Here is a 12,032-nt window from a genome sequence, read left to right on the forward strand (position 1 = left end):
CAGGCACCAGAACTTTACAGAAAAATTTTATTTTATCATCCTTCTGCTAGTCTTTATTTCTGAGGGAAAAGAATATGAATACTAATTAAACTGATTTACTATTGACTTGACCAGATTTCCTGTCAAATTTTTGCACTGGGGTCCAGTTTTAAGAAAAACATGGAAGAAAATATTTCACAATTTAAAGGAGGCATTGATATTTTCCTGGGTCTTTCAATATGATCTTAAATATAATGAATTTATATAAAACTCAACTTTACACTGAATGTAAACAATAATATTAATATTCTTAGCGTTTGTTCTCTAGGTGGTTAGAGAGTTCATTGATTTGGTTGTAAGGAAATAAAAAGCTACAAGCAAAGAGTTAAAAATTATCATTATTGTTCAGAAGATTCCGAGTTTAATTTTTTTTTAACTCTGGCAGAATGGACCACAGAGAGTCATTCAATAGACGGCCAGGAGCCAAGAGCAGAGCATTGATTCTTTTGGGCCTGATGAGAAAGTAGAAACTGTGAAAGAGTCTTTATAAGTCAGAGAAATCAATGGAAATGAAAGATAAAAAAATATGACATTTGGATAATGCCATTCAACTTGAGAACCACTATCAAATGATTTTCACGAAGGCATGGCTACTAATAAATCAACAGCTGATGAAAATTAGGTTTGCTCGGCCCGTTTCTCTGCAGCACACAGTTAAAACACAATGAGCGTAGATCATCAGCGCTTGTGTTGAACTCCAGAAAATTCTTATTTTGTACCCATTAACTTCATTGAGCTTTCTTTTTCAGTGAGATTTATAAAGCTCCCTTTCAGAGAGCCGCGTTGAGCCGAAGCTACTGCAGCCTTCTACGATATAGAGAAAATGTCAAGAATTATGAATTATGATAGTGTAAGAAGGTCTTTCACTTTGTTTCTGGGGAAGGCAATTCTGCTTTCAGATGAAAGTTTTGCATGCCTATATCAGCCCTGGAGGAACGCTCTGTCTTAGACTTGTTTTGTTGACTTGATGGGCAATTTTATTTTTGTATTTAGGCACATTAGAGTAAACCAACAAGGGTCTGTCAGAAATTTCTCTTGGATATATGTGGATTTATAATTATCAAAAATTACTCTGCATGCTAACCAAATCCCTTGCTTGTGTGCTGGGAAGTACCTACTTGTGAAATTAAGCATCCGCTCTTTCTGCAGAACATGCTGACTCCTAGAATCACATACACCAAACACTGACAGCCAGTAGGTTGCTCCCCATATCCATAGGTATTTCTGTTTCCCCATCGTGAGTACTGTGGTTAACAAGAGTCTGGCATGCTTGTCGTTCAATCTTTCTGTGTCTGACTCGTTTACTTCTGTTTATTTGTGTGTATGCATGTTTGCGTGTGTGCAGTTGGACACGCGTGTACATGTGTGTAGAGGCCAGAGGACAACCTAAAGTGTCATTCGAAAGTGTCATCTGTTGTCCCACGTATTTCTGGAGTTCATCTCTCACTAGACTGGAGCACACTGACTCAGCAAGGCTAGTGGACCTGCAAGCTCCATGCATTGGCCCGTCTTGGCACCCCTGTCCTCGTCCTTTTACTCCAACATTACATGCATGCTCTATAACACTCTGATTTTTTTTAATGTGAGTTTGGGAGTTCAAACACAGGTCTTCATGATTGCAAGACACTCATTTTACTAACTAAAACACTCAGCCCTTGTTACCTCTGCATTACATTTTATATAAGTGATTGTGTATTTCATTACATCGATTTATTAAAAAAGAGTGTGCAGGGGAGGTGATTTTTTTTTTACAGAACTAAATTAAACATGTCAGAAGTCTTGACACAATTAAGCTGCTTAGCAAATGCTGCTAAATTAGCAGTAGGCAAAACAACTGTAAAATGTCACATACTTAAGTATAGGACCATTCTTAGCTTATATTATTATTTTGTCAATGGCTAGCTTTTTGGCTTAGACCTAAAGTGAGCGAAATAGAACTAGACATTCCGGTTGATGGGGGAGGGGTGTTTTGTGTAATAAAAACAGGTTAGAAACCTGGTATTCAAAAGGCAGATGTTTAACACAAATACTGTCTTTTGCTAATGCTGATATCTGAAATCGCCCCATACTCTGCCAAGGACCATGGTTTAGAGGTGTGATCCTCAGCCTGCAATGCTATTGGGAGATGATGGAACCTTTGAGGGATGGGACCTAATGGAAGATATTAAGTCGTTGAGGATGTATGTGACCTGAAAGAGGACATTGGGGCTGTCTGTCTGTTCCTCTCTGCATCTCAGCTCCCTTGAGGTGATACGACCGCATTTGCAATATGCTCCTGTAATGTTCTTTTGCCACCAAAGGCTCCAGCTATAGAGCCAAGTGGCCATAAATGTGAGCCAAAATAAGCTGCTTGTTTTTATGGTTTATAAGTTGATTGACTTCTGTGTTTTGTCACAGTAATGGAAAGCTGACTAACACACCAAGTAATCAAAAAATGTAACAAAATATATATTGTAAAGAAGAAGCAAATGTCTAAGATTTGTGGGTTTTTTGTTTGTTTGTTTTTTTAATGAATCTTTGGTTTACCTGACTTTTCCATTAATTGACTGGCTCAAACTCTGTGTTGATGAAAGTGTGCAGAGTCAATTATCTATTTGTGAGCTTTAGAAAGAGAGTTTAACATTTTCATTTGTTTAATATCTTTTTATACCTGCTACCTATTACTAGTATTCTGTTTGAGCTCTTTAAAGTATTAATCGTGTTTATTTTCATTTCTTGATCTGTATGTTTTACTGTTCTTCATGTTATTAAGTGTTGGGGTCCTTTAGTATCAGTTGCAACCATTGGGAAGCTCAGTAATTTGGCTTGTTTTATGGGACTGAATAGTGTCTGGAAATGTGAATGCGGATAGGCCTATATAGACATGGGGTGTACCTTCAGATTTTGGAGAGAGCAAGAGGTGAACCCTTAACGCATTTTACCCCTGGATTGAACAGCTTTTTATAGTCTTTCCTCATGAACACTTAGGAATATAATAACAGAAATATACAGGATATAAAGCCTGAACTGAGTGAGGATTCTTCTCAGCACTTGTAAGAAAATCATGTGGCAAGAACAAAGATTAATACCGAGGATGTTTGCTGCTTAAAAACCAAAAGGAGAGAAAAAAAAAAAACACAGAAAATAATAAAAGAGGGCAAACTTAATAAACTGATGGTTCTCAACCTGTGGGTCACAAATCCCTTTGGGGTCGAATGATCCTTTCACAGGGGTTGACTAAGGCCACTGTAAAACACAGACATTTACATTATGATCATAACAGTAGCAAAATGACAGTTATGAAGTAGCGACAAAGATAATTCTATGGGTCACCACAACATGAGGAACTGAATTAAAGGGTCTCAACATTAGGAAGGTTGAGAACCACTGTGCTAAAGAAATGTAGCATGATTCCTAACAACACTCTGCTGTACTCACAGATCAGTGTCTTGCTCAGACATCATGGAAGAAGCTTCCTCCTGAGACAGATGAAAAGAGAGACCCCCAGACCAACGTGCAGAGAGTGAGAGATCTTAGGATCCTCAGCCCTAAATGGGATGTCTCAATCAAACCCTTCCTCTCAGGTCTCAGGGAACACTGTTAAGGAGGAGGAGGAAGAAGAGGAAAAAATGTAAGAACTTGAGGGGATGGAGGACACCAAGAAATATAGCACAACAAACAAGGAATTCACAGAGGATGTGTCACCCTCTACAGGGCCTGCACGGGTATCCATTCCATGGGGTCCTAGAGCTGAGAGGAGAAGCAGACACAGGCTTCCTTCCATCTCTACCCCCAAAGCTATCACCAACTGGTAACTACATGCAAGTGTTTTCTCTGTGGGAGTCTCATTGGGGAAACAAACCTCTCTTAAGGATAGGTTCCTATGTCCAGCAGTAGATGGCTAACACAGAATGAATTCAAAGACATCTTTGAAGGTTCTTTGTCTCCCATTGCTGAGTCAGGTCTTTTTTTTTTTTTTCCACACCTTACGAGTCTTTGTCTTTTACCGACTTGTTTTGCTTTATTTTATGTTATTATTTCTTAGGTGCCTGTTTGTCTTCTAAGCGGAGAGCCAAAGTTATGGTTCTGGATGGAAGGGGAAGGAGGGGGAGCTGGGAGGAGCTGGGGGAGGGGAAGCCAAACCGTAATCAAATGTATTGTATGTAGAATAAAGGGGTCTATTTTCAATAAAAGGAAAAAAAAAAGAATTTTTATTTTCATTTGTTAAGGTGGAAAATTACACTTATGATAGGTTAGACTAGAGTTCCAGGGTATGCAGAGGACAGAGCTGGATTAGCTAGTACTTTTTAAACATTGACTGATACAGCTTGACATTATTTTTGTCCAAAGCCTCTTAATTTACGCCTTCGAGATTGACATACATGTTTTATTTTCATTACTGACTGTGATAACTTGATGAGATCTAAAATCACATGGGAGACAGGCCTGTAAGTATGCTGATTAGGGATGAGCCTGATTATTTTAATTGAGGTGGGGAGCTTGCCACTGCAGACAGCCCTTTTCCCTGGCTGGGATCTTGTGCCGCACACACATAGGAGGAGAGCTGAGCATCAGTATGCATCTGTCCCTCTCTGCTTCCCGGCTGTGATGTCATGTGACCTGCTGTTTCAAGCTTCTTTCTGCTGACATTGTTTCACTGCCATCATGGACTGAATCCCTGAACTGTGAGACAGACTAAGGTGAGCTATTTTATGCCAGAATCAAGAAAAGAAACCAAGACACTGATGCTGACTGGTTTTGATTTTTGATCTCAGGTGCATTGTGCTAGTTCTCTGATGATGACAGTGGGTGCATCACAGCTTCATCTTTTCTCTTGAAAGATTTTTGTAAGTTTGAATCCACCTAAAAAACACCAGGCTTGTTGTTGTTTTGGTGAATGGATGTTTTAGTTACTGATTCAATTTCCTTTCTTCTTTTTAGATAGTTTGCTAAAGCTTATGTTTCTAGAAAATTAGCTGTTTCATCTAAACTTGCAGATTTACTTGCATTCATTTTTCATGATGCACTCATCTCTTTAATCTCTACAGTGCCTCTGTAGAGGACCTCATTTTGTTTTATAGATATGTTTATTTTTTTGCTCTTTCTCATTAGAATAGTCTGTTTAGAATAGTCTAGAATAGTCTGTTTCCTTGGCTTTGTCAAAGGAACAACTTTGACCTTGTTGCTCTTCTCTATTGTAGTTTTATCTTCTCTTTCTTTTATTTCTGCTTTTATATTCCTTTTTTTGCTGAATTCTGCATTCTTTAGATTTGTGTGGAGTGCCTTTTCCTAACCTCTCACATTGGTACCTTACCTCATTAAAGTTAAATCTTTTGTGGTTTCTAATATAAACACTAAGGAATATAAATGCTTAATTTCAATTAAATGCTACATTTAATTAGCTGCATTTAGCAAATTTTGGTATGCAGCTTTTATTTTATTTCTTTCATAAAATGACTTGCAATTAAATAAGCAATGTATGTGCCCTTCAATAGTAATTTTTTTGTTGTTTATAGTGCCTTCTTTGAACCCACTTTGATGCATTCTCAACCATATAAGATATTTTCATCTAAAAAGATATATTCAATAAAGTAGTATGTTTTAAAGTTTTTTTAAAATGTTATCTTGAAAATATAATGAAGGAATTTTTACCTATGATTAGTTTCATTAGTTTGATACTATAAACTGCCCTACAAAATGGCTCATCACTCCCCTCTCTGTGCATACCAGCTGATTGCCTAAAATTTTACTAACAAATATGATCAACTTCTATATTATTTTCAATCTTAGGGACATTATTATTGTTTTACTTGTAATTCCCAATAAGTAATGAGCTTGGACCATCTCTATGTCTTACCAGCCAGTTGGTTTCTTTAATAATTTTCTTCTATTCCCTTTAGATTTTTTTATCCAAAATTAGTTTTATCTGTTGAATAGCCATTAGGGAACAATTATAAACAATTATGGAACTACAAAGTAAGAGTGAGTGATACTGTAAATATTTACACATGGTTGAATAAGAGCAATGAGCTCATCACTAGCTAGAACCAAAGAGGGCTCCAGGGGGAAAAAAGTAAAGTTTCTATTGTACCATAAACTCCTAAGAGAAAAAGAAAAGAATTAATCAGAGTTGAGGGAAAGCGACCTGATTAAAAAAGTTTTGTCCCAAAGATGATTCAAAAGGCAAGGGGGAAATTAATCATTGAACAAGCTAAGCACTATCTCAAGAATATAGGGCAATGTCCAGAAATGATACCAGAATGGCTAGGATGGCAAGAAAAGCCAGCAATGTTTATGCACCCAAGAAACTGGCCTTCAGAATTAGAGACATCAGTGGTGCAAACCCAAACGTCATAAGGTATTGTAGCTTCCCTGTCTTTGCCAGGCTTTCGGTGGAACCTTTGTTAAGTCCTACAGAGCTTCAGCTAACACACTGAGGACTGTGGAATCGTGTGGCACGTAGAGGGACCTCAACCTCAAGGCAGGAAATCTATAAGGGCAGTTATGGCAAAATCAATAAGAAATGAATTGCCTTGGCAAATCACTCTAATTGGTCAGTCTTGTGGTGACTATGGTGTCCTCTGAATGGAAAACATGATTAGTGAGATTTATACTGTTTGGAAATGCTTCTGGGAAAGAAATAAGTTCCCATGGCCCTTCAAACTGTCTTGTCAGGAGGCAGAATGAAAGAAAAGAAACTCCATTTTGAGGAAGGTAGAGGAATAGGCAATAGTAAAGGCAAAACCAACAGGATAATTAGAAAAATGAACTCAAGTGGTGTATTTGTAACCGTGACAATTAATAAACATCGTCTGTGCTCATAACTAAACCAAGAAAAATAGCACAACACTTGCCTTTAAAATAGCCCCACATCAGAAAGAGGAACCTCCTCCATTGCTGATGGAAATGTAAGCTTGTATAATCACTTTGGATATCAATCTGGTGCTTTCTCAGAAAATTAGGAACAGTGCTACCTCAAGATCCAGCTATACCACTTCTAGGCATATATTCAAAAGATGCTCAAGTATACAACATTCGCTCAATCACATTCATAGGAGCTTTGTTTGTAATAGCCAGAAGCTGGAAAGAACCCAGATGTCCCTCAGCAGAGGAATGGATACAGAAATTGTGGTACATTTACATAATGGAATACTACTCAGCAATTAAAAACAAGAAAATCATGAAATTTGTAGGCAAATGGTAGGAACTAGAAAAGATCATCCTGAGTGAGGTATCCCAGAAGCAGAAGGACACCCATGGTATGTACTCACTTATAAATGGATATTAGACATATAATATAGGATAAACATACTCAAATCTGTACACCTAAAGAAGCTAAGCAAGGAGGACTCTGGGTAAGATGCTCAATCCTCATTCAGAAAGGCAAACAGGATAGACATCTGAAGAGGGAGAAAACAGGAAACAGGACAGGAGCCTACCACTGAGGGACTCTGGGCTATCAAAGCAGAGGCTGAGACTCATAGCCGAACTTTGGGCAGAGTGCAGGGAATCTTACGAAAGAAGAAGGAGACAGAAAGACCTGGAGGGGACAGGAGCTTCACAAGGAGAGAAAAAAAAATATCTGGGCCCAGGCATCCTTTCTGAGACTGATACTCCAGTCAAGGACCATTCATAGAGATAATCTAGAACCCCTGCACTGATGTAGCCCATGGCATCTCAGTGTCCAAGTAGGTTCCCTGGTAAGGGGTGCTCTTTGATCACCTCCCCCTGATGTGGGTGCAGCCTTATCAGGCCACAGAAGAAGACAATGCAGTCAGGCCTGATGAGAACTGATAGACTAGGATCAGAGGGAAGGGGAGGAGGACCTCCCCTATCAGTGGACTTGGAGTGGGGCATGGAAGGAGATGAGGGAGGGAGAGTGGGATTGGGAAGGGACTAGGAAGGGGCTACAGCTGGGATACAAAGTGAATAAACTGTAATTAATAAAACAATAAATAAATTTAAAAAGAAAAAATTGCCACACATCCTGTCATTTTTTATCCCCTTTTAGTCACTCTCTTAGAACACTTTGTTGCCCTGGATTCCCATTATATTTTTGTTGTTTACATTGAAATATTAATTTTACTTTCATGTTTTGAAAGTTATAGAAATAAAACTATGTTGTATGTATTGCTCAACATTTTGCTCTTGAAATTTATCAGCATTATTTTCTTTTTTATTAAAACTTTATTATGAAGAACTTGCAAATAAAAAAAATAACCACACATTAAAATTAACTAGACCCAAAGTCAATGCAGCGCAATGAGCTTTTATAGAGTTATATTAGCAGTCTTTGAAGCTGTGGAACTTCACATTGGATTTTATACTTTCACTATTAAATATATTTCTGTGCACTTATCCACTCCTAAAAAATGAAAATCTGTGACGGAATAGAAAAACAAGTAGTTTTATATCCTCTTTCATGACTCGTGTCCATAACCTGAGTTTAGTTCTCTCTCATCACCAATATTAAAATTTGAATATTGAGTATGGCCATTCTCTTTCCAATCACCACAGGAGATGTAAAGTATGGAGATGGATGTTAAGGTTTTAGACAGTGTTTAAAGAAGATGTCAATGAAAAAAAAATCTACTTAGGTTAGATCTAAGTAAAGTGAGGGATAAGCCAGGCCTGTATCTAGAACACTCCAGATAGACTGCGCAGCAGTATGAAGGCCCCAAGGACAATGAAGATGGAATGGAAAGAGAGGCAGTCAGAATGTGAACACAGTGTATGATTATTGGGGGGCCTGCAGGATTTCATGGGAATTTAGGCTTTTACTGAGGAAGATGGGAAGGTCCTGGAGGGTTTTAGAGGAATTGAACAGGAGGACCTCCATATGCTATAGCTTCATTATTCAGATGCTTTGTTGAGAATAGTCTGCAGGAAGCCAGGTCTGAGGGAGAACAGCCTGTGTGAAGGCTGACGTAATAGCCTAGTTGGGAGATTCAGCATCCTAGGTCAGAGTCGTGGTGATGGGACTGTGAACAGAGGGGGGAAAGTAAATATGCATTGAAAGTAGACATGAGAGTGTTCACTGAAGAATAAAGTTAGGGTAGATGAGAAATAAAGAAATCAGAGTCGATAGCAAAAGGTTTGGCCTGAACAAATGGAAGGATGGATTGCACTCAGTGAGGAAGGGAAGCCTGCATGGGCATTTGGATGGGTAGGTAGAGCCAGCTTTAGGCAATGTAAAGTTTAGAAGACCGTTAGAAATTTACATGCCCAGGTAGGGAAGATATATAAAGATGTGAGATGAAACTGTGGGAGTCTGTGCTGCAACTGTATGTCAATCCATTATTCTGAATAAGGTCCCTAGGAAGGCAATATAGATAGAAAACAAATGCGATCCAAGGTCCTTCTACGCTCACAATTATTAATCTCCCAGACTGAATGATTGTGTCCTTCTTAAATTCATATGAAGGGCTGAATTCCAATGCAACGGGTGTCTTCTCTGCTTGGGGTAAAGGTTTAGGTGCTCTTATAAAACCAGACACGACAGCCTTCTTTTCTTCTCTGTCTGCCATCAGAGAATACAGCCAGAAGGCAGTTCTCTGCAAACCAGAGAATTAGCCCTTGTTAGATAACAAAACTGTCAGTACCTTGGGCTTGAGTTTCCTAGGCTACAGGCCGCTGAGAAATAAGTGTTGCTTAATCAGTTAAATGTCTGATGAAGTAACAACCTGACCCAAGGTATACAATTAACACATACAATTTCCACCATGTCAGCCCCCTCTTTTCTTTTTTTTAACACTTTACATATAGTAACTAATTTGTCCATTACAATAATCCTGTGAGCTGGTGCTATCAGCAGAATATGGCTTGTCTCCTTCAAAACGCATGTTAAATTTTCTCCAGTACGAGATATTAAGAGGTGATCAAGGCTCTGATTTCATGAATGGGTTAGTCCGGTCAGATGATTAATGGGTTAGCTTGACAGTAGGTCTGTCTAGAGTCCTCTTGTGCCCCCAGTTCTGCACCCTACACTCTAAGTCCACTCCACTGAAAAGTCCATCACCAGACGTGGCCCTCAATACTGGGACAAATCCATGATCACAAATGGTTTTACTTTCTTCATATTAGCAACAGAAAATGGACTAATGTGGGTCAGGGAATTATTGGTTTTATTTTATGGATGGAGAAACGAAAGTTTGAAGAGTAGCAAATTAAGTCAAGAAAACATACCTACTGTTCAGATCTTATACTGTAACCAAGGAGTCTGCTCCAGTTTCAGCTTCTAACTACTATACTAATATTTTAGTTTTTACCGATCTTGTAGTTGCGGTTTCATTTTTGAGTTCTCTAGGTAATCACCACATCAAACATTTGGATACACTGACTGCCATAAAGATTCACTCTCCAGTGAAACAGATGCTGATTTCTTTTGTCCATTTCACAAGCTAATTGGCAGTGTATTTCTCATGATCTAGAGGGTATCCTTGTGTATTCTGGGAACTGACACTTGGGGAATTGTTTGTCTGACTGCAATTCTTCCCTCTCAGTTTTTACTAGACTCTCTGTTGCTTTTATGATACCTTTCGGTAAACAAAAATCCTTTATTTAATGTAGTAGTAAAATTCACCGCTCTTTTCCTTTGTATGTATTCTTGCGCTTCAGAATTTTTATAAACTCGGGTATAATAAAATCTATTTTCTGAAATTTTTGTGAGTTTTGTCTTTTATATTTACATCTTGAGTCAAATCTGGATTAAAAACAAAAACTAAGACGTGCAGTTGGACTCCTGACAGCTACGTTTTCGGGACAGCGCAGGAAGGTGGCAGTTAGGGATGTGAGGTTGGCCTCTGAGGGGCTGGTGTGGCTGCATCTTATGATGTAAATTCTGGTGATGCAGATGAGTTCAGTTTGTGAATAATCGCCATGTTAGGCACTTATCCACATTTTTCTGTGTCTATCTTTTTCTTTAATGGACAGTTTTAAAATTCAGGTCTCAAGCTCTTTCCCTGTTTGCTCACAAGTTTAATCTGCTTACAACTTTGTTTTCTATTGATAGACTTGAATTTGTTTCAGCCATTGGTCTCCAAATCACCCTTTGCTTTTGGATTTATTGCTATTCTTATTCCCCCTTTCCTTTGTATTTATTTATTATCTTTAATTTTCTAGCCCTCTGCTGGTTGGGAAGTTATTCACTGTATCATAATAGATGTATTTAACTATCATAAATTATCCTTGATACTCTGGTATTTTTATTTTAAAACAATTATGTGTATGGGGTTTTGACTGTATGTATATCTGTGAAAATGTATATGCTTACTGCCTATGGAATCTAAAAGGGGGCATTGGATTTCCTGGAACTGGAGTTACTGATAGTTGTGAGCTGCCATGTGGGCGCTGGGAACTAAACCTGTGTCCTCTTGAAAAGCCGCCTGTATTCTTAACCGCCTCACTCTCTCTCCAGCCCCAAATCCTTGAAACTCCTTTATAGACCAAAAGTCTTCAATACATTTTGTTCCTTATTTCAATAATTTCTGATTCTTTCTTAACATTGGGCTCTAATTTTTCCATTTGAATTATTTTGAACACATTTTATAGACTTTATCCAATTATTCCACCATTGATAAATTGGGCTCTCTGCTGTGTTATTTCTGCTGTCTCTCACAGTCATTTGCTTCATTGCACATTTTTTATTTCCTACTGGGAGGTAGTATTGGAGGCACTTTAGCAAAGGTGACATCTTTGTGGCCTTGGCTGAGAGTATAGTCCTACGAAGATGCTTTATTTTTGTTTTGCCTTTGTTCCAATCTAAGGCTTGGTTTTAAATTGATTTTTCAGTTAGAGTCTCTTGGATGTCACAAGCAATATAAATTTAAACCGTGGCCCTTCATAAAGTCAAACCAGGGGCTTAAATTTCTCAAGGGCTACATCTTTCTCTATCCAGAACACACTCTGTCTAGAGTCCTAGCTGAAAAATTGTTCCACAAAGTTGGTCTCCTTTAAGGACTATTTACCAAGCAAATCTAGCCCCTAAAGCATATGCAAACATAGTTTACAATTAT

At 38.3% G+C, this 12,032-nt stretch overlaps 1 protein-coding gene and 1 pseudogene across 2 annotated transcripts in view; one reads left to right on the forward strand and one right to left on the reverse strand.

Moving 5' to 3' along the window:
• Slc9a9 (solute carrier family 9 member A9) overlaps positions 1 to 12,032 on the reverse strand; it is a 540,735-nt gene that overhangs the window by 219,516 nt on the left and 309,187 nt on the right. The gene's annotated exons all lie outside the window — the stretch shown is intronic.
• Positions 6,190 to 6,842, forward strand: LOC132654784 (large ribosomal subunit protein uL30-like; annotated as a pseudogene).

The sequence above is a fragment of the Meriones unguiculatus genome, chromosome 6 (genome assembly GCF_030254825.1).
Source record: "Meriones unguiculatus strain TT.TT164.6M chromosome 6, Bangor_MerUng_6.1, whole genome shotgun sequence".
NCBI lineage: Eukaryota > Metazoa > Chordata > Mammalia > Rodentia > Muridae > Meriones > Meriones unguiculatus.